The 20,025-nt window shown below is 39.4% G+C and overlaps 1 long non-coding RNA gene across 1 annotated transcript in view; it reads right to left on the reverse strand.

Annotated features, from left to right (window-relative positions):
* LOC135314593 (uncharacterized) overlaps positions 1-17,944 on the reverse strand; it is a 57,872-nt gene extending 39,928 nt beyond the window's left edge. The window contains exon 1 of the long non-coding RNA XR_010374102.1: positions 17,862-17,944. This is a non-coding gene — a long non-coding RNA (uncharacterized LOC135314593). The remainder of the gene's footprint in view (positions 1-17,861) is intronic.
* Between the last annotated feature and the right edge of the window lie 2,081 nt (positions 17,945-20,025).

The following is a 20,025-nucleotide window of genomic DNA, read 5'->3' on the forward strand; positions in this document are numbered from 1 at the left end:
TGTTCAGCAGCAAACATGAAATGAGTTTGGCAGTCGGGACTCCTGCTCCTGAGCAAATAGGCTACTCTGACTTACTGGAAGACTACGGTCAAGCCTTATCTGCCCAAGAAGTTGTTACAGCAAATAATTAGAGTGATCGAATCTTTCTGTATATGGTACATACTTCAATTTCCATCTTACACTGGCAAACCGCCAGAGAAGGCAGCTGAGCAGACAGACAGAATGACAGGATTTACTGCCTGATGTGTGGCAGCTATTAAAGATGGGCTCCAGCGTACCTTCTACATGCAAAGCGGGAAGAAGAGTTCCCATAAAGACAAACTGGTAGATGATCCCAGCTTCATCCCTACTCTCATACTGCAACACCAGTGACACTATCAAGAAAGTACAGCAAGGGAATGTGAGACAAAATTGAAAGAGGGAAAATACTTTAAAAGTGTCATTCTGCTATTTGACTGTACAGACTGCGTCGTTTGGCTTCTATATTAAAATTGCCTGGTTTTGCCATTGCTTATACGTAGTTAGCCAGGGGTTTTTATGCCAGACATTTACAAAAATTGTACTATCTCATCCCCTTGCCCATTAGAGTAACTTCATTGTCTTTTTACTGTGATATTGCACCTGTAACTTAAAAAGAGTGCTGTGAACCTGGATACCTCCAGTGTCTACCCAAAGCGTATTTCTGTTTGCCCATAGATACATATACACACACAAATTCACATGGAGGATTTGGAAGTAGGGCTTCCCATTTTAGTGACTGTTTAATGTATACTTCCTCAGTAAATAGAACATCAAATATACATAACCTATAAGTGTCAGCACATCGCAGAAAGAGCTGGAGCATTTGAATAGAGATGCTGGCCTCCGCTCCAGAGGAAGGGGATATTCAGATCTGTGACCTTGGTTTAAGTGTACCTCTATACCATCGATTGCAGTTACCCATAGATATCTCACTGGAATTTTCCAGATATATCCAAAACATAGTTCTCACACATAGCAAAGACTTTATTCCATTCTGCTGGCCATGATATGTGTTCATGACAATAGCACTTCCAGGGGAGGCTGAAGGAGAAATTAAGTTAAATTAAATTCAAACTGACAGATTTACACATACCGTTACCTCTAACTACACACATACACCCAAACACACATCCTGTTATCACTAGCAGTTGTTGTCCCACTTTCAAAAGAAAGCAAAATAAATTCTGGCTAGCCTAAATCAAAGTAGGTAGTGGCAGTAACTCTTTAAAAACAACAGGGGAAAAAAGTTTCAAAATATGTGCTTCATAAATAAAATACACAAGTGGAAGCTGCAAGTGCAGTATTGATCCCAGTTGTAGGTTGAGATGTAGAGAACTGCAGAGTTGGCACTCACAGTCTTCTGAACTGACAATAAATCCCTGGTTTGCCAGTATCCAAATTACTATTCCGCACCTCTCCAGTTGGAGGGAAGTTATTAATTAGGCTTGCTTCCTTACTCAGGAGGTAAGGTAGAATTATCCCACAATGCCCTATGGCCTGCTCTTTATTTACAACTTGCATAGGACCTTCTGCAATCTGATGGGTAAAAATCACCTCTCAGTAAACGCAACGTGGTAATGTAAAACGGAGCCAAAGAAAGAGAAAGGTAAAACAGTCCGAAAAATTTGTGGTGCAACTGATTACTCACACGGGGAAAAAAAACCCGGACACTGCAAAGCTATGCGGTGAGGGACTCTGAAATGTACCATAAATCTGAGATTGTTTTCCACTGTAGTCAAGAGGAGTTAGTCAAATGCTGCACCAAGGGAACAGAGCTACAGGTATTTTCTAGTATGCTTTCCTACAAGGGGATTGTGTAGAAGTCTGTCTGCCTTATGAATTCAGCTGGGAGAGAGGCAAATCTAACATTAGATCTTTTAGATATTGTTGAAAACAGTGGCTCGGCTGATACATGTGCGGTGTAGTGGCAAAGCGTCAACCTTTTTTTTCTTCTTTCAGGAAAGCATTTTTCTTAATTTCTACAATGAATACGTATTTATTTCTACTCTCTTACTGCATCACAGTCACAGAACCACCTTAGGTAGCTCTGTCATGAATTTACAGTTTGTCATCTTTCTTTGAAACTGTTCTTAGGTACAGGAGGTACTGACTTGTGGGACATATTCTGCAGTTTTATCATTTTGGAAGTAAGGAAATCAATGTTCAGAAGATGACTTTATAATCCAACTCAGTATAAAACAGTTTTGCAGCTTTTCATGGCAGAATTTGTTTTTCATTGATGTAACTTCATTTTTGATGTGTTCCTGATGCCCCAGCAAAACACCTACAGGTAAGTAAGCAGATGAAGGAACCTAAAGTAGGAAAAAAACTAGACATGCAAAAGAGTTCACTAGTTAGGCCACTAGATTTGCCCTGTAAATTCTGGCATAGCTGACACCTCCCACAGTAATGTTTATTTCCAGTCTGTCAAAATTTCCACTGAGTCCCACTGGAACATCGCCCTCCCCTCACAGTGGAGAGATAGCTATTAAAGGGACTCACCACCAAACCAAATTAGATATCCCTCTAATCAGATACTAGACACAACTATAGTACAAGTCAAGGCCGCATGAAAATGCAAGCCCTAGTATTTTCTGATATGATATAATGCTGCAGGGAAGGAAGTATTCACTGTCTTGGAGATAAATTAGCTACAGACTGGAACCAAACATTACCGGATATATGACACACACCAGAAAATACATCAGCTTGATCCAACTCTGATATTCTTGTATAGAAAGCAAATTCAGACTTTCTTTAGCCCAAGCCCTGGTGAAAGAATGAATTATCCATCAGACCTATTCTTGATGTTCTATAGGATTACAGAGGTAGTTTTATAGCACAGAAGTTTTGTAAGCCCTGCAGTCAATATTAACGGCTCACTGATGGGTAGTTTTGCACACAAAGTCTACATTCGAGATCAAAAGATGGTTTTAGGGTTGGGTTGGATTTTTTTTTTGAATGACTGCTGCTTTATTACAAGCGCTTGTTAACTGGCCTGATCTGGCTACTCTAAGCCAAAGGTCAAAGCATCTTGGATTACACTTTTTTTAAAAAAGTTTAATATTAAGATCTCTGATTTTAGACAAGCTTCACCTTTAAAGGTCTCATAGAATGTCAGAATAAGAATCACGATGAATCTTTTCTCACAACAATGATGCTGACCACTCCTTCAGAAGGGCCACCAAAGGTTAGGGGCTTAAATATTAATGGGCATGTTCTCCATGTCCTTTATATCTGTCTCTTTTCCATCCCTCTACCATTTCTTGTTCCTCTTTGTAAGAGCTAATATTACACTTTAAATGCATTTCTCTAAGGCTTCAGATTAGTTTGAGAGATGTGAGCAGAAGCAAGAAAATGAAGGGGAGGGAAACAGCAACTCCTGTGGTCAAGATGGGGAGCAACAGGACTAGCATAGATAAAAATCTACAGAACTTGCTTCACAGAAGTTGGAAAGAAAACTAAGAAAATATTATACTACATTCATAAATTTAATAGAGGTTAGATGGGGCGGACCGTGAATATTCTATGAGATGTTTTACAAACCTGATGGGACAGAAGGCCTTAAAGAAAAAATATCTCCTTAACCAGTTCTGTTCAACATGTTGTCAAAGAATGTCGTGGGGCTACTGCAAAGCCAACTGAAACCACCATAAATCTTTTGTCAAACCCAATGACTTCATGTCAGGCTTCATTTGACAAACGTACAGAATAAATAAGGTGTGTGCTTTTCCAAGGCATCACAGGAACCTCTCTGCTAACACAAAATAGAAATACCACAAATCAGCAGGGCCACAGAAAATGACTGACTGGCTAGCTCATAAGAAGTGCAGTATGTAACACGGGGAGGGGAAAGAAGGTCCATCTGAGACATATTTTAAAGGAATTGGGGAAAAAAAAAAGCTGAAAGATTTAAAATAAATACATAGTACTGTGTTCTGCTTATTTCCTATAACAGTAACACTGAATCCTTACCAGTCATGAACCTATTTTTATAAAAGCCTAAAAAAATACATCATGTATGAAAAATTTACTGAAGAAGCCCTCACCTGAAAGTCTGTGTTCCTGCTGAAAGTTAACCATTTTATTCACCTGCACGACTTAAACCTCATCTTAGCCACATATATTAGTTTTCTTTCAAAAACCTAGCCCATCGCATCCGGTACAGACAGGGACATCACCAGGCTTGAGCTTTTGCAAATCAAGATGAAAGCCTAAGTAACAGCTGAAGCTTCTTAGTGTAGAACACCACTCTGGCCAACACCAGTAGCGAATCAGCGCAAGTCTCTCCTATTGCAATGCTAGCAATACAACACAAGAAGAGAGAAATTTTCAGTAGTGCTGTCATAACCCATACAGGACTCTATATTTCAAAAGCAGCGATTTTTATTTGATTTGACAAACAATTTGTAACCAGTAGAGATGAAGAAGGTACTACCAAAACACACTGCTTTGGACCAGCCAACACATTCAACACTGGCTGCAGTTCCTGCCTCAGGCAGAGGGTTCCCTCATGAACCAAAACACAGTACCCTCCTCCACACACAGAGACAGCAGAGAGAAGAAAACCTTTTCTCTATACTAAATCTCTACTTGCTTAAGAGAAGCTTAAATCATTGCACAGGTTTTAATTTATACTAAAGAAAAACATTTATCATTATGGAGAGAAAAACCAACTAAGACAGCAAATAACAGTTATAAAAGCATGAAAGAAACATGAACTGCACACAGGGGAACCATTTATCAAATGTCATGTTTCATTATTATTTTAAAGTCTTGGAAAAGCCACCAGTCCCTTATTTTCTAAAGTGACAAGTTACTTGCTTTAGTGACAACAGGACAGATCAGGTCACTGCCTGGCTCAGATTTCCTTGCGTGACAGTCTTAAAGCATCAATTAGCATTGCCAAGTTGAAACAGTCACACTTCAACACCTCCACCTCGTTGTGCTGGATGTGTTAGCACAATTGTTTCTGAATAGATATTCTTTCACAACTTAGAAAATATTTTCAAGAGGGTAACACTGACTTCAATCCACATGCCTGTTTCAGAAGCTTTTTGATCTTGTCAAATCTTGCACCAAGTCAGGAAAGCACTCATTCAGGACATCACAAGGGAAAACACTACATTGTTGCTAAGCTCGGGTCCCAGAGCCGCCTGCAGCAATAAATGCAAAAGGAAACCGGAAAATGCTTCATTTTTTACTGCCTCTCTAAGTCAAGCTTAGTGACTTTATTCTGCCTTTTCCTAATAGAAATATTCTACAAACATAATAAAGATAATCTACTTCAGCAGATTCTGAGGACTAATAAGATATTTACAGCTTTACTGAAGCTGTGGAGCCAGATTCTTAACTGATATAAGCAAGCAGAGCTCTAGTGATCAGTGGAGATTTATCCATTCATGTAACTTTAAAACCTCTGTCCTGGAGAATGCTGCCAGATACCAGGGCTGCTCTTACTCCCAATTTCTCAATCACCCAGTGACAGGAAAATTAAAAGAATAAAGATTTCAGGCATAGAAAGTAAATAAAAATTAGAACTTAACATTTCAATACACGTTCCAAGGCATTTTCTGTAAGAAGCTTGAGTTGTTCCATGTTTCCAAGGAAAGATGAAGCTTAACTTTCTAATACTTTTTCAGGCATACCAAGATGCATAAGCGCTAATGGAAAATAAATACAGATAATCCTGCTGCAGACCATTAATGGAATAATGAGGTGTTATTAACATGTAAAAAAAATTAAGATGCTAACATAGTTTGAGAATGATTGACATGTGGAAGGAAAATACCTATATAGTATTTGCTCATTTCATTACATTGTTTAGAAAAATCTTAAAGGTTTAATCCAAATATTCAGTCTCCAGTTCATGAATTATCCTTAAGTAACTTTATCTTCTGTACTCCCCCCCAAAAAAACCTTCAGAAAAAGCTGAGGCAAATGAGTGGAAAAAATGCAGTTAAAGGGCTAAGCAGTACTTTGCCCCTTACTCTCAACTTCAGCTTTCTGATTTTGGGGATCAGCTACAGACCTGGCAATGTATAAAGGTTAGGAGTTTGCATCTCACTCACCTCTGATAGAGAGCTAGGTAAAAAATCCATACCCCAGATACCTGCTTTTTCATCAGAGACCTCCAGTAGCAGGAAACAGAAGCCCTGAGCCCAAGAATAGCACAGACATTTCTTGGAGAAAGCATGTCTTTATGGGAAGGAATGCTAGCTAAGCATTTAACTTCAGGTTTGTAGCACTTCCATCCTACTACAACACTCATAACCTCATATCACATGTGCAGCCTATTAACTACACCAGAAGCACTACCCTCCAGAAAATATTAATAGATTTCAGGTGGCTAATCAATGTCTTTTCTCTTTTACGTTAGGGGAAAACACTTCTTAAGAGGCCTTGATAAAAGTCTGGAAAAACTCACACATACGGGCTGTGCTGAAAACACTTATGAAAGTATTGAAACCATGAGTCAGCTGAACTGTTGTGTGTAGGTAGTAATCCATGTGGAAAAAGAATATTTTAGACAAAATAATGCTCTTATTTTCCTAAGGGGAGGCCTACATTTGTTTTCTATATACATATGAAATAGCTAAATGCAAAACATTTATGAATAAAACCATCCTGATGGACTTACAATAAGAATGAGCTTAATAAGGCAGTTAGAGTGTAACTAATATCAATAGGAAAAAAAAAAAAGGAAGAAACTAGTTGAGACACATGCACTCATTAAATTAGCATTCCCTTTTTCATAAATACAGAACCTAGCAGTTTTGCATCATTAAATTACGCTTTCTTGAACATACCCATGAGTTCTGATGTGTTGACTCAACACACCAGAGACCTTGCCTGAAGATCTTGCTGTGCTTTAGGGACTGCAGCCAAGATGCAGTGTAGAATCGCTCCCTGCACTTACAGCGAGAAATGATCCTAGCCCAAATTTCTGGGCTGTCTCCAGGGGAGTGGGTTGTTTTTTTTTTATCCCAGACACTGCTTAAACTAAAGAAGCCATTTCTACGTGCCTCAGTAGATTCTCAGCTGGTGCAAGGCAGCACAGCTGCTTTCATTTCAGTGTAATGACTCCAGCTTACCTCCACCTGAGCTCTTGCTTAGGGTCTGCAGTTGATGCACCCACTTAATCTGGCTGGGGGAATGATGCTATTCATGGAATAAAGGGCCTGAAAAGGTGTTTTAAAATCTATGTGTCTGCAACCATTTTTTAAAGAGACATGTTCTATTATTAATTCTATTGGGATCAGAAATGAATGAACTGAAAAGGAGACTTCCATGAAATTTAGTTACAGTAAATATTCATTCCTAGAAACTTCCTCTGCCTTTACGACAGATCTTGCCCATTAATATAAAAATGCCAAGGAAATTTGTTTATTGGTAGCTCAAAGCCCTTTGGGTTCCGTGCAGTGTGACTGAATGCCACAACTCACAGTCTAAGTAATAGGGAGAAAATACCTTCTCTAAGGCAATTCTACTGGAGCAGCCTGTGGGTGCATTTGCACAAGTAAGCCTCCACCTGTGCAGCCCCCAACAGAGGTGTTCCTTTCTCTGCTGCTGGCTTTGTGTTCTGGTTTTCCCCTTTTTGCTGACACTAGCACTCATAAAACACCAGCCACCACAACAGGTAAGGGTTGGTTTTCAACCAGAGGACGTCACCACATAAACGTACAAGAGCTAACGGGCAGAAGGGGTGCACCAGGAACTCTTAATGGGACTGGGTATTTACTGGCTGCTGAGTTTTAGACTGGCTTCAGTCTATAGCATTGACTATACTCTCTGCTTGCCTATCGCAAAGCCTGTGCTACTGCAGCCTGGCAGGCAGAACACCCTCTTTTCTGTGGTTTCCCCATCAATGTAGCAACCAGATGGTTTTTCTCCCTCAGGAATCACCCTTGCGCTTCACTGAAGTGGATTCTCAGGAGGAGCTCACTGAGTTTTCAAGACAGATTTCCTTTCCATTTTCATTATTCTTCCATCTCTCTGGGAGGATGGTGTAGGAAGCATTTAAGTAAATAACTAAACCATGATAGGGGGTGGAACAAGTGACATTTCTGGCTTCTCTTTGCAGTCATCTGTCAAGACTTAGGTTGCAGAGAATTAGAAAGCTTGAAGTAATAGTGGTTCTGTGTCCCTGTAAGACAGAACTCACTGTGACTGGCTCACTGTCAATTTATAACCTGGAGCATGAAGTCTTTTAAATCCTCTGTAATTTTTCAGCTGCAAGGGATTTGGGGATCTTATCAGTGAAGAAAAATATTGTTAAGGTTTCTCTCTTGCAAGTGTTTCAGGCTTCATATTAAATCTGTGAGCTCCTTGTGTTAGTTGGGTTTGTCTAATATTTTAACATTTCAAAAGTTGCAGAATAGAAGTTGTAAAGTTTGTGTGTTGCCAGGTGACTAGGCACCTCCAAGTCACCTGGGTTACAGCTACATGTACAGACAGTTATGCATAAACATTCCTCCTGTGTGACATTAATCAGCATGCTTTATTAAAGGATAACAACACTGCTTAGCCAGAATATCTAATAAAGGAAACTGCCTGTTGTGCAATAATATATTCCAAGCAACGGCCTTGCTGCCCTGTCACTCTGATAAGAGCCTTTCACATCTAATATTCCTGCTCCAAAAATGGCCTCTGATTCATGACTCAGAGGTGGAAAGTCTCTCCACCTTGGCCCTGCACTCAGACAACACTTACCTCTCTAATCCACTGTACTTGCAGATGCCCTGCTTAAATTATGAAACATGAAATATTATTTTTGCCATAGAGAAGTTCTCATGTAACAACCTAATTTTCTGTTTGAATCCTTCCAATCACAAGTGAGTTCCTGTGCCAGCAAGTTCGCCTAAACAGTTACATACTGTCTACAAAGTACGTACAGAGCTTTCCTCTCTTGGTTTCCTTATTTTAAAGTCACAATGCTACTAAGCATTTCAGCTAGAAAGAAAGCTAAGATGAGCTGTAGTGCTGATACAAGTCATGCGAGTTAGATTAGTTGCTGTGAAATGCCACATATTATTTCTGCAGGGAGTCTAACGTCTCCAAGCTAACTGCATCGACTAGAAGGATTACTGCACAGTAACTTATAGTCATGTTTAACACATCACCACCTGACCACATGAATAGTAACCTGCGTTGCTGCTACAACCTTTCTAGTACAGCCACAAATACATCTTCCTATAGGTCATCAACTGAAATAATGTCCGTATCTGTGTGGCTTGAGAAACGCCGCATTCCAAACCTAACCTCAGAAACCAAACCAGTATTCCCCAAACAGCTGAGAATAAAATGCTAAACACATCATCTTAGCCAGGAAAAAGGTTATTATTAAATGTTTTCATATATATATATTTAATCTAGGAAAGGGTTCAAAGTATTAATCAAAGCTATATTCTGGCTAGTCTCCCAGCATCGCTCACTGCAGTAATATTATTCTGTATACATGTGCACAGAAAACATAAAAGGTCTTGGCATTTGAAAGACTGATAAAATCTAATTTGTGTGTTTGTCTGATAAACACTTCAAACATATCAAAATGTAGGACAAAATATTAAGCTTGACAAACAATGCAGTTAAGGCGCAGTAAAAGAAATTCTCACATGCAAATCTAGCCTGCCTGCTCACCAGAGGTGGCATATGCCAGAAAATTCAGGTCCGACCCAGAGCACACGATGGCATTGGGAAGACTCCAGTTCCTTTTAATAGGCTGGGGAGCTAGTTTTCAGGCAGCAGGCTAAGGAGCTGTTCAAATTATCCTCCTGTACCAAAATCCTTGTTTATTTCATGGTTACTGCTTTATTCAAAGGAGGAAGGAGCAGGGGGAGAGAGATGTAACTCTTTTTTTAAAAGACAGTTTCAAACAAGTGAGTAGCGGGTGTTGCTGTTGTGCTGGTGTTAAATGCTGTAATAAATCGTGGGTGATTTGATTTGGTTTTCATGATATCTATGGGAAATGAAAATAAAGTCTGCAGGAAATGTGTCAATTCCTCATACAAATCAAAACAGAGTGATTGTTTCTGTAACAATAATATAGTTTGCCATAAACATTTCTATTGGGAAAGCATTATTGTAGTACGATCACTGCAGCAAATAGCATTAGAAGATATACATATAGCAGTAGAAATTAATTTTATGAACTATGCAGTTAAGGATATAGAAATGGTACCTGGGAGGAGGGGTGGGGTTTGTCTGTGTGTGAACACAGTACATGAAGCTACGTACAGACATATATTCCAGGTTAAAAAAAAAAACAAACCACACAACCCAAAAAAGCCACAAACAAACAAAAAATCAATGAATAAATTTGGAATCAGAAAGGAAACAGAGGAACAGTGAGAAAAATAAGATGTTAACAAAAAGCAATCTTTACAATGTTCCTTCTTCATCTGTTTTTTCACAGAACAAAGAGAACCAACATTTCTCTTCAATGGTGATTTAGGCTTCCAGCCATTTTCCCTGGTTTGTTCTGCATGTCTGTATAATGTGAAACCTAATGAAATATATTAGAAAGAGAGAAAATAAACAAAACTGTTCAGGCCCTATAGTTATGGTATAATTCTGTCAGCCTTCAGATTTTCCAGGAGCAAAAGCTGGCAAATGCTTTTATATTGCACATTACACACTGATTAGCAAAGCCTTCTGGTCTGTAAAGTATTTTTTTGCTTGTTTTAGAAATTTGCAGGTATTTTATGCAGAAAACCAATTATTTCCCCCTGAATTTTTTACTGAATTATGTAAAGAAAGGGACCCTGCACAGACAAGACACAAGTTTTCTGAACGGAAAAATGGATCAACCTGTCATGGATGCTCTCAATGCCCAGAAATCTGACGTATTTCCATAGTCTGGAACACCCCTGAAGCAAAGGATGGGATGGGCAGGATATTGTGGACATGACTGAAGTCTGCCCTCAGAAAAGATCATTAGAGATTTCTGCATGACCCTTCTTTAATATAAAAATGACCTTTCAAAAGAAGTGTTTTCAGAAGAAGAACGAGGAAATTCAGACACACCCAGGCACGGGGGCAGCAGTTAGAAGGATGTGGCCTTCTGGAGATCTCCTGGTATCTGGGAAAAAACCCATAATGGATACAGGTGAGGAAGCAAAAATGCTTCTTAAATTGAAGTTAGACACAACTATTATTTACTTTTGTATTTTGACATCAGTGCATGAGCCAACAAAACAGCTCTCCAAAAACGCACTAGGTCCTTTCCAAGGAAAAACAGAAAACCATCAGTATTCCAATCTACAACAAAACGTCCTTTTTAACTCCAGTATTTCAGCTGGGCCTTCTAAACAAAACACCTGGATGTAATAAAACTAAGCGGGACTGCAAAATATTCCCATTTCTGGGACATATCCAGCACATTGCAACTTAGAACAACCTGTAAATCAATAGGACTTAAGAAACCAGGAGCTCCTCAGTAGCACAGTGGCACAAAGCTCAGGGTACTGGATAGCTCAGCATTCTCTAAATCACTCCTCCGTTTACTTAAGTTGGAAGTTGATCTCTGTATTTGGATGCGTCAGTAGTGGTAACACAGATTCTCATCATGGTATTAATGGTCAAAATTTATACATGGCAAACAGTTTTCATATACATTTCAATAAAAGGCAGGTAACTGGCTCACAGGAAAAATCTTCCAAGAGTAAAAAAATTCAGGTAACATGTTTTGCAAAAAAAAGGTCTCCCTTTAGGGAAATTTCTGAACAACCTTGTCTCCAGTATATCTTATTTCATATTTTCCCCCTTTTTTTGTTTTCTAAGTTTTTTTTTTTTTGCATGTGTCATGTTCTCCTTTCTTTCCCATGACACATAACTGTCATTCACTTTTGTGATAATTTTGTAATTAGCCCCATAGTACATGCATTGCCTGATGTGGAGCATAACCAGCAGCTCTGGAGAACTGCGATATTTGGGTCTGACATGTCTGGGAGATATTCACTGGTATTTAAATTGAAGGTTAGAGGCTTGCTGCATCTCTAGGCAAGCTAACTACTTCAGGATACCTTAGATAAAATTCCCATCCCCTTTCAGTTAGCATAACTCCCACAGGCTTCCCTTAAACCAGGATTTCATAATAGGACCGTAAGGTAAAACAGGATGATTTTATGATATACTCTAATTACTGAAACCAATTAAAAATAATACATGACACTTTATCATCACACACACACCCCAAAAGAAAAAAAAAAAAAGGCAAAAAACTCCCAGTGGGTTATACATCAAGAAAAATACAAAAATAATAAACAGCAGCCTGTTGGGTGTCCTTCTGTTCCTCTGATGTGACAAAATCTACAGGAAATATCTTCATGAAAATCAAGAATAACTTTCCCAACCGAACACAGATCTATCTGTCCATCCGAGATACAGGTACACAGTCAAAAATGCTAACACAGTTCTAACCAAATTGACTTAAAATATGCCTTTAAGGTACTAGAAGTATTTTAGAATGACAGCTGTCTATTATTATTCAGTCTGGACTGCAAGCATCACAAAACACAAATTTAACGTTCTTCCTTTTTTCTTAACAAATACTTAGGTACATTCAGCCTTTCATGTACCAATCAGGCGAATTTTATGGTGTCGACACAGGTGGTTTATTCTCTAATTGCTACATTTTTCCTATGACTGAAATTAGATGATTCTTGTCAGATTAGATCCTTATTTTCACAATGTGTCCATGACAGGTTCTTTTGCTAAAGGAAACATCAAGCGATTTTTAAGTGCAACTTATTCTTCATCTAATTATCATCGCATTGCTGGCCAGTTTAGAATCAAAGAAAAGCAGGATTCCAGATTGAAAGTTTCTTTTGATATTTTTGCTACTTCCAGAATTTTGTTCATGCTCAAGTGAGTAAAAAAAAATCATCAATCCTGTCTTACTGGGCATCTCAGAAGGATTCAACCATGCTGAAACACATGATTGTTGTTACCCTTCTCTTCAGAAACCTCTCAGCATGGGTTGTTGAGAACCAACCGGCTCATAACATGCTTGCTCTACCCCTGCAATTCCTCTGCTTGCCCACGAATAGCTGGTGCAAACGGCTGTAGCTTCACAGAAGCCACTGAATCCATGACAATTTTGGCCAGCTGAGAAGTTTCATTTCTGCGTTTTAGCGGTGCCTAGCTGGTAAATTTTAGAGCTATAGGATTCACTAAAGCATTATAAAAGTTGCATTTAAAGGAGAGAAGACAAAAAGACATCATAAGTCTGTAATACCACATAGCACCAGATGTGGCTGTAACTGCTAACAGTAACCCACCTCACACACTCCAGCACCACAGATCAGAGCCTGCAGGTAGGGATTTGGGTAACTTCCCTTCCATAATGAGAGTACAAAATCAACGCAGCATTGTACACCTGAGGCTGCTTTACCAAAGTCTAGAGAAGAAATGCAGTTTCCTCACTAAAAGGGAGAGAATGGGAATCAGAGGCTTCTAAAGATGCTGAAACAGCCGGCTAAAACACATTCCTAAGGCTTCCTGGGATTCAGATCCTTGCCCTGCTAAACTGCTGGCGGTGTAACTATGTTTAAATACATATATCTCTCCTGTTTCCAAATTTACTTTTTAATAGAATAGAATAGAATCATAGAATAGAATCATTAAGGCTGGAAATGACCTCTAGGTTCATCAAGTCCAACCGTCAACCCAACAGTCCCATGTCTCCTAAACCATGCCCTGAAGTGCCATGTCTACACATTGTTTAAACACCTCCAGGGATGGTGACTGCCCCACCTCTCTGGGCAGCCTGTGCCAGTGCCTGAACACTCTTGCAGTGAGGACATTTTTCCTAATATCCAACCTAAACCTCCCCTGCCGCAGCTTGAAGCCATTTCCTCTCGTCCTAACGCTAGTGACTTGGGAGCAGAGACCAACCCCCACCTCACTACAACCTCCTTTCAGGTAGTTGTAGAGAGCGGTAAGGTCTCCCCTCAGCCTCCTCTTCTCCAGGCTAAACCCCGCTCTTCATAAGACTTGTTCTCCAGACCCTTCCCCAGCTCCGTTGCCCTTCTCTGGACACGCTCCAGCCCCTCAAGGTCCTTCTTGTCCTGAGGGGCCCTAAACTGAGCCCAGGATTCAAAGCATGGCCTCACCAGTGCCGAGCACAGGGGCCCCATCCCTGCCCGGCTCCTGCTGGCCACACCAGTGCTGACACAAGCCTGGGGGCTGGTGGCCTCCTTGGCCACCTGGGCACTGCTGGCTCATGCCCAGCCGGCTGTCAGCCAGCACCCCAGGGCCTTCTCCGCCAGGCACTTTCCAGCCCCTCTGCCCCAGGCCTGGAGCGTTGCCTGGGGTTGGTGTGGCCCAAGTGCAGGACCTGGCACTTGGCCTTGTTAAACCTCATAAAACTGACCTCAGCCCATCGATCCAGCCTGTCCAGGTCCCTCTGCAGAGCCTTTCTGCCCTTGAGCAGATCAACACTCCCGCCCATCTTGGTGTCATCTGCAAACTTACTGAGGGTGCACTCGATCGCCTTGTCCAGATCATTGATAATGAAATTAAACAAGACTGGCCCCAGAACTGAGCCCTGGGGAATCCTGCTTATAATAATATCACACAGTAATTCCATTCATCTCTCCCCAGAAAAATTTATTTCCACAGACATTTATTTCACTTTTAAAACAATCTACATCATAGCATTTCAGGCTGAAAAAGTAACTTTTTCTTTTCTGAGGAGAAAAAAGCCATTATTAAGTTGAGACACAAAATTCATCCAAAAGAAGAAACAAACAAAAATGTGCCTGTTGCCTCATTTTAACTTCAAAACAATCAATTCCATTGTATCAACATTTCTTTAAAATTAAAAAGCTTTCCCAAATTATGACCTTCTGCTGCCTCACTCTTAGCTATTTCATGGCTGACTTACAGCCTTGAGAAAAAAAAAAAAATAAAAGCAGCTCGTTACAGAAAAATTGGTATAGCCTCAATTCCAGCAGCACAATCAGTTACTCCAGCTATTATTGTGACTAATAATCACGTCATTATGAATGAATAGGGGCAAGAGACAGGTGGTAAGAAATGCAAAGAAAACTGTGTACATAAATATCCATTACTATCAGTAGATGACAAAAATAAAAGAAAAAAGGGTATCTAAGGGGAGACAGATTTCTATTTTAAAGGCCACTATTAATTCCTTTTTAGTTCAGATGGACAAATATTGACTAATACTTATGGCTAACACAGATAGGTAACTTCAAGAGCAGCTGCTCTCATGAAACCCAGAGGAGAAGAAACCATTAGCGCCATCTTGGGTTGGTTGTTTAAGAATTTCTTTTCCTTCTTTTCCTTTGAAATGCAACAGAAAATAGTGTACAGCTGGGAAGGATTCTCCATGACAAATGTTACATTTAGAGCTGTCATAAGCATATACTTTCCAATATCACTCTCCAGTGTGTGCAAAATCTCCTGAAGGCCTCCTTTGTATGCATTAGGTACTGGAGAAAGTTGACCTAGGATGAAAATATTCTGCCTTGAATCTTTTCACACTTCCAGACCTCAAGATATACAGCCAGATTGGGCCAAAGAGTTGGGGCTATAAAGAAAAATCCTGATCTTTTTATCATCTTATACTGCCTAGAAAATGAATGTATCCACAAATAGCAGAATGTTTAAAAGCTGCCTAGTAACTTGCTATAAAATTTAAAATTCTTTCTACTGGATGCCATCCATACATGTTCACTACTTTCAGAGAATTCTGATGTTCACAATGCATATATAGACAAAGAGGTCACGTATTTTAACACATCGTTTTTCCATTCCTATGACATCAACAGACAAGCAGTAAACCCCATCAAGTCCCCTTCCAGAAAACAAACCATGTATCAATGAAAGAAGATTAGGTACTCCTCCTCCCTCTAGCAGTTTTGCCAGGGTGCTGGCTTTCAGAGTTACCTAATCATCAGCAGCTTCAGCTGAGTTCTGAGAACTCAACTCTTCTGAAAATTGGGACAAATTAATGAGCAGCCCCTTGATTTCCAAAGGCTTGTTATAACCTCAAAAGATGCACGGGTTCTGCTTAAGATCTTTGTGAGGATATCAAGATATGGCGTTGCTGTTTGTTATCAAATAGGCCGAGTGCCTTTACAAAGACCTTAAAAGAAGTGAGGAGGTTAAACTCAGTATTTCACAGAATTCTTGGTGCAAGTGAAATCAGACTGCCTGAGTCTTTCCACAGTGACACTTCATTTTGGAGCCTTTGGGCTTGTCCCTATTTTAATTTTAGAAACAGATCACATTTCATACCCTTTTACTATTAAGAGAAATTTTGCAGTTGGGTACAAATTGCCAAAAAGACATTCAATAACCATTATTTTTTGCTAATTTTTCTTGAACACACCTCAACAATTCTACTCCAAATGCTAAAAAATATACATGTTTAGCAGCTACATTTCCCAGAAAATCTGCTTTAATTTTCAATTAATTTTTTTTTTATTACAAATGTCAATTATTTTAAATTTTTATAATTACTTAAAGGTAGCCTAATTCACAGCAGATAAACTACAATGACTTCAAATGATACTTTTTGGGTTTACCAAGGAAATGTCAAATTTCCTTTGACAACAGGGCCCTTTTAGAAAGCAGCCTAATTCATTTACTTTTCTACTTTTACAATATCAAACCATACATTTAGAAATTCATTATTTACATATTTGAATTTGATTAATTTTTTTCTTTAAAAAAACCCAAACAAACAAAAAGAGAAGGCAGAAAGCCTGGGAAGAAATATATCCTTCTTCAGATTTAAAGAATTTTAGTACATAAGAACTCTATTTCAAAAAGAAAGTCCTGAGTGTTTCATATGTACTGGGGTTCAGACCTGATCCAAAACCTGATTAAGGAAATGGCTAATTTTAATGGATAAAAGGAGCTATGAAACTTTTTCTTTACTACAACTTCGTTCTCCAGTTGCCTTGTCTCTCACACTGGTAAAAACAGTATTTCAGTGGCTTCTTATTTCCTTGCAAATGCTGACTATTCCCACAACAGTGGTTCAGGATTATCAGCGCATGACTTGCAGAAGCTCTGGTACTTCAGAATTTGGTAAAAACAAAATCTAAATTGTATGGATGCGTTTATATCCTGCCCCTGTTCCCTTGCCCTCACACTCCTCCTTATGGGATATTGCTATGATTTCATTCAATTTTTAAAAAGTTAAAAACCCAGACTAAATAAAGGGAAAAACATGAACCCCAAAGAGAAAACACCTGTGGTCTTTATTGGTAAGCCATACCCATCACCGGAGAGGTGGGGAAGCATTTCTCTGCATTACAGTCCCAAACACCACAGCTTTTCTCAGTTGTCAGATAACATATGTTATCACAGGATAATCTCATCTGATGGTGTCCATTGCTTCCACGCTGCTTCTTTTCTCTTATAGGTCTCTGCTTCACTAGCATTTAGTAGCATCAGGTTCAGAAACATTACTCATAAGGAGAGAGATCCTGGCTTTTGCTTAGCCTTCTCCGAGTAAAAAAAAGTGGTGACCCTCTGTTTCTGACCTGCTGATTAACAGTGTTGGAAGCAAAACACAGCTAGAGCTCCAGAGGACTGCTGGCCTTTGGCATATTTCACACTCCAGCCAAGCCACAGCCAGGTCTGTACATGTCTATGTTCTCACCATGGAGATTTTTCAGCACACAATTCCATTCAGTTAAAAGCAGACTAAATCCTGCCTCTTTTTCCACTGAAATACCGCTCGCATCACTGCTCTTCCAAAATAATTGTCAGTGTCAGTCACTACATAGAGTCAGGATGAAAAGCATACTGCAGAATCAATAATAACAGGATCTATGTCAAGTCACAAATTAAAAGCCTCTTACCTCAGAAAAATCAAGGACCTACTCTCTCATGCTCCTTCTTTCAACTCAGCCAAAGGGAATAATTCAAGGCCCAGGTGTGCAATGCTAGGGAAGGAAAAGGAAATGCGCTTGTTATATGAAGCAGGTGTTGAATATTGTCATAACTGAGGCCAAGTTAATAACATTCTAATGAGCAGTAATAAAGAGTCAAAAGCAATAAAGAAGGAGAAAATAATCTCTGGAGTAATCATGCTGTACTTAATATATCCAGAGAGCAAAGGGCAATACTGAATGGGGGAGGAGGAGGGGTGCAGCAGAGGGAAAGGTGTGAGCAAAGAGTATCGGATCTCAGTACAATTTTTCACTGGAAAATAGGGAAAACTGACACTCTCGTGAAGACTGTAAACTCAAAGTTTTGATAAAGTAGTGAATTTCCTAATACCAGCATACAACATATTTCCTCCTCAAAGCCTTTGGCGTTAGCTGGCATAAACAAAAATAATTCAACATCCACTGTCTGTCTCCTTTGATGTTTTGTTCACAACCAAACAACTTACAGAACCTGAGCCCAAACAAGTGTAAATGCCCATCTTCACAACTGTGTGTCTGAGATATCTCCTGATAATAGACAGTGAAGGTGAACAAGGCATGCATGCAGAGGTTTTTGCTGTTACTGTCTGTGTACAATCTGAAATAGGGATTATTTGGGTAAAACATCTTTTACGTAACTAATTTTTATGCACAGTCACTTCTGTCTGTATGCAGGTTATAAGAGAGAAAATAAATAAAATAGGAAAGGAAGGCATTATTTGCCTAAGTTGTCCAAGTGCTGTTTTGAAGTATACACGCCACTCAAAGCTACACACATTCTCACAAAGGATTATGGTGTCTCAGGATTTTAAAATATACAGAATCTCAATTTATCTCAGAATTAAACTTTCTTGTAAATCTGAATAATTCCAAAGGCCTCTCCATGTGAGAAATGTTTGTGTTTCTTGGTGAAAATACACAGAGGGTTCTGAATGGAATTTTCCAACACTGGCCTTTGCCTGGGGATGACGCATAGGCTGGGCCAGCCACACATCATTTGTGTTTCCATGCCTCACATCCTTGCCCTGTCTCACTGTTCTGTCACAGGCACATTACGGTCCACATGCCTGTTAATTTTGGATGGAAACCCAGACTGTGGTACACAATATATTCATCTAGAAGACAAACACCAAAACACATGTTTATCGAAAAAACCTCCAATTTGTAAGTGCAGCGTGCTTAGAAACTAGGTTGAAAAATGGTCTCTGGACTTTGGTGGCAGGTTTTAATCCGACACTGCAATAGTCTGCAAGGTAAATTCTGTGGCTTGTCTCCCCCATGCCCTTCATGAACAAAAGTTCAATTTGTCACTAAACAAACGCAAATGTAACCTGTCCACACTGGTCCCCTGGGGGGTCAGAGAATTATCTACTCGTGTGGAGCAGGCAGTCATTTTCAAAAAGAGCCTCATCCAAAGGCTGTGGAAATCACTGAAGGTATTTCATGGATTGCAGCTGGTTTTGGACCATGACCTATATGAAAATACGGCTATTCTAAAAGTGGAAGGGAGGGAGGAGCAGAGAGGCTGTTGTCTGCCTTTGTTCATTTTGTAAGTCTCATATTTATACTGCCATGAACAAATATTCTGATGCCTCAAGCTGGCAGTGAAAAAGAACCATTTTCCCCTGTAAATAAAAATTGGTCCTTCTTTCTTCCTGCAGGAAATTAATTTGATTTGTATGTTGTCTGCATAATTTAAAAAAATACAACAGGCTGCTCCTCTGAACCTGGCGTCCATATACCACCTGTTATGAGAGTTACATACTTTTGCAGTAATTAATGTACTTAATATTTAGCATGTATATGTTTCAAACCTTCCTTTAGGCTCTCATTTCTCCAGGAATTCCTTAGTGTATTACTGGTAATAACAACAAAGAAACTGCTGCACTGATTTAATGCTCTGACTCCTGGCTGCCATATAATATAATAAGACAGCTTTCTTTCTGTGCTATTTTAGAGTTTTTCATATCAACCACCTGCAAAAATCTCTGATCAGAGTTTTGAGGTCTTGAATATGTCTTTCTCAGAAACTTCAGGGAGAAGTCAAGATGCCCAGAACTTCCGGAAATCAAGATATTGTATTTATCTTTGACTT

The sequence above is a fragment of the Phalacrocorax carbo genome, chromosome 8, assembly GCF_963921805.1.
Source record: "Phalacrocorax carbo chromosome 8, bPhaCar2.1, whole genome shotgun sequence".
Lineage (NCBI taxonomy): Eukaryota > Metazoa > Chordata > Aves > Suliformes > Phalacrocoracidae > Phalacrocorax > Phalacrocorax carbo.